This window comes from Saccostrea cucullata, unplaced genomic scaffold (assembly GCF_032062105.1).
Source record: "Saccostrea cucullata isolate Sc308-1 unplaced genomic scaffold, CSIRO_AGI_Scuc_v1 ctg7308, whole genome shotgun sequence".
NCBI classification, from domain to species: Eukaryota; Metazoa; Mollusca; class Bivalvia; order Ostreida; family Ostreidae; genus Saccostrea; species Saccostrea cuccullata.
Window position 1 is genome coordinate 1 of NW_026928219.1, and position 3,978 is coordinate 3,978.

The following is a 3,978-nucleotide window of genomic DNA, read 5'->3' on the forward strand; positions in this document are numbered from 1 at the left end:
TGTCATCGCTGTCATCTGATTCATCGATGATAGTAGCATCTGTGACAAACTCAGACCAGTCCTGGACACAGAGATGGCTTCCTTGTCATGCCGCCCTATCGCAAGGAACCAAACTACAGCCGCCACATGGGAACAGACCCAACCACTTGGCACCCGCTCGACACCTACAGTACCAGGCAATTATCTCAAACTTGAAAACTGTATCCAAAGGAGATACTGCCTGGAAGAAATGTGACGGCTTTAAGCTTAACCCTAAGAAGCCCATTGAATTCCCTATGAATCAGGATATCCACATCCCCCTCCAGATACTCTTGAATATAACTGGGAGATAATTTGAGTTGATACACTCCACATGTCAAGTTTGGATTTCTTCTTCACTGAGCTTAGGGAATTCAAAAGAATCAGATGCTATTTCCCAGTTCACGGACCTTTTATCCAAAATTTTCCTGACAAATGTCTTTAGAGAGTTAACTTTTGTGGACAAGTACCTCATTTTAGCAGCAAGTGCCAGATCATCATCATCATTCCCAGTAGACAGAGGCTTGAGGTATCTGTTGGAGATGGCGCATACAATTCTGACATAATCACTGATGAATGGCACTTGGTTTGGGGGAAGCACATGGGAAAGGTATTTCCATCTCTTGATTCTAGCATTAGCTGCCTCAACCACCCAACGAATCTGTAAAGCGAAGAATGTGCAATATTGAGAAGATGATATGAAATATATTTTAATCTAAAATAAGATACAGAGTAACATGCAATGGAAAAACAAACCAATGTCAAAAGTTTTCTGTTAGTCAATGTATAAGCTTTTTTTTTTAAAAAAAGACATACATGTACACTATAATGTTTTCATTGTTTAAAGCTTATAGATAACTTTGTTTTCTGTTTTAGATATGGTACTTTAAGATAGAAGAACAAACCTTGGTAACAAGACAGAAAAAAGCACTGGCATCTGAGGTGGTCATCTGCTTCTGCCCTCTACTTTCAGGAGGCCTGGCATCTCGGCTCTAATTCCCATCTCATCCAGAACGTCCAATGAATCCCTAAAACCTCTGTCCACTATGAAAACATCATCTTCCTGAAACCAGTCCTTCAGATCTTCCACATTTGTATGAAGCATATGATTGAGGATGGTGGCATCATTATTTCTGGCGAGGTATGGTCCAAGAACTGTCAAGAAATAGCCATCTGTAGATGTGACAACCATGGGTTTAACAAGGGGCCTGCCTTTATGTAAACTGTAAGATTTTCTCTGAAAGTTGAAGTTGTTACTTTTCTGGATGTAAATATAAGTTCCATCAAAAACAGCAATAGCTTTCTTCTCTGTAAAATCTCCAAAAAGTTCCTGTGCCAGCGGTCTTGTATGATTCTCGATAAAATCTTCTCTGCTAATATGATGAAGACCAATGAAATGAGGTACAAATGACTTTATTAGAGCTGCCCGAACTGATCGTATTGCTCTGTAAAGGGAGGACTTGGAGATTCCAAAGATGGTGGCAAGAATTTGGTTTGACATGCCTGACCTCAGTTTCAGGAGAAATATGCCTAGAGACATCCTGGTGCCACGGTTCTGTGTATTTCGAATGTCATTTGAAATAAAAGAATGGAGGTCTTCAAAATTTTCTTTCGATATGCCGGTCAATATAGTGTAATCTGCAGTGTTCAGTCTTGATGGTTCAAAAGAAAATCTGCTCGTTGAATTTTGAATGGCATAATTTCTAATTTTCTGGATGAGTTCAAGAATTGTTGTTCTGTTGACAAGTGTTGATTCCAAAGTGTGCAAATTGTCAAGAGCACCAGGCCTGAATTCCCCATCTTCAACATGAGATGGACAGCATCTGCTTCCAGATGGAATAATGACTTCTTTCTGCAGGAAAGCTGTAAATCTAGCAGAAGAGGTAACAACAACAAGCTTGGATCCTGGGCGCTTGCAAATGAAACAGTAAGCATGAGATGAAGGCGTTCTATGAATTGGTAACGATATGGAAGGTGGACTGGATATTCCTGATGATGATGGATTTGCAAGTGTTTGTGGAGGCTGTGACACAGGAAGTGGCCCAGATTTCTTTTGACATTTTTGTTGGTTACCATGGTATAGATGTCTGCACTTCGTACACAGAATGTCATTACTGTTCGCTTCAACAAGAAAGTTCTTGCGGAGAAAACGACGAATAGCTGAAGATTCACATTTTTTCCTGTCCTTTGGTTTTGTTCGCTTCTTACATAGAATGCATGGGAAAGACTTTCCAATTTCTGTTATTTTCTTTTCTTGATTCATTTCTAAAAAAGAAAACATTGATTCTATTAACTAAAAAAACTTATGGCTTTTTTTTTAATTTTGACACTGAAAAAATATAATTATATTTTAGCAATTAGGTCAGAGAAATGTAGTGAAAGTGGAATAGCATGTGACTGTTTGTTACTGAATATGTCAAAGATTCATGGATTTTGTTTGATAAAGAATTTCATAATATTCATATATAAATAGGATTTTACTTAGGAGAAATATATACTTAAAAATGATTAGAACATATATATTTTCTGCATATCATTAAAACTTATTCAACATATTATATTTAGAAAAAAAAAATTACAAGTTGTTGGGGGGGGGGGGATTCTTATTTTAATTAAAAAAAAATGAATTCCCCACAGGGAATCGAACCCGGATCGCACGCTTTTCAGGCGGACGCGCTACGCTGTAGCTACAGACGCCATCTGTCAAGAGGTGTTTATATGTTTTATAGTAGAATAATTTGAATGTAACAAACTGATAAGTTTGTGGTTTTTGGTAATAAATGACCCTAGAATATTAATTGTGTGTTATTTTATTTGATTTATTCCCTTTCATATTTTTTGTTTACATTACATGCCTAGAAATATTGTATATGTGTTATATTTACAAGGATCTGATAGGGTTTCGTAGTTTTATAGATCTGCCGTCTGCATGCGACCTAGGCTAGGGTTAAGACCGATTTATTTGCGGTTCATTGTTTTTAACTAAAGTGTAAACCATAAGAAGAAAATAAAGTTATAATTTTAAGCGCATTAAAGCGTGCAAAATATATGAAAGTGTACTTTTTTCTGTGTTTACAATGAATCGCCAGTCTGCAGACGATACATTTTTAGCTAAAGTCTACCTGTGAAGAAAAAAATGTCTTTGATCTTTCAATTCGATATTAAAAAAAAATAATAATAAAATTACTTACCTCCAATAGAATTCTTTTTTCTTTCTTTCTGGAGGACATAATTTTCTGAAGACTTGGTGTATAATTAATTACCGAAAAACTTCTGGTTTATTTGTTTACGTATGTAAATGAGCTTAATTGATGTGAGCAAACGCGCCCGATCTAATTAAGAAATAATTAATAAAAGCACAAAGTGGTTTTAATTTCAGCTGAATTTTTTTAAAATATCTTGTTTGCGCTTAGCTATTTTATTTTTATTTTTTAAAGCAGCACAACTCTTGAAATAAATGAAATCTTCACGAAAATAAATAATTCGGATTGCTCCTTGCTTTTGTTCAAAGTTGATTTTCATCAACAGCGCACCCTCTGATCTAAAAAATCTATCTACAGCTTTGTTTCTTTATTAAAGTGATTTAATGGAATGTTGTTACATTTTAGATCAGAGGTTGCGCTGTATATGAAAAACATGACTAAAATAGAAAGAATAGAAAATTTCTGCAAAAAACCCCGTCCTTTATCGGTTTTATCTCATATTCAAATCAACAAGCTGACGTTTTGGCGGCTAAATTTTGGTGTTTTGGGATAGTATCAACAGTGGATTAACCCTTGATAATAATTTTATTTCTATTCATTCTACTTTGAAAATTGAGAAATCAAAGGGCCAATATGACGAAACATGGTGTTTGTTCTTTGAATCGATGTCCCTATGCCTTCTTTGTAAATAGAACAGTGTAAATAATGCAACATCTAGAAGATACATCTTCATATTTATTATTCATAATGTTTTGGT

At 35.4% G+C, this 3,978-nt stretch overlaps 1 pseudogene; it reads right to left on the minus strand.

Annotated features, from left to right (window-relative positions):
- Positions 1 to 4: 4 nt before the first annotated feature.
- Positions 5 to 2,281, minus strand: LOC134276799 (uncharacterized; annotated as a pseudogene).
- Between the last annotated feature and the right edge of the window lie 1,697 nt (positions 2,282 to 3,978).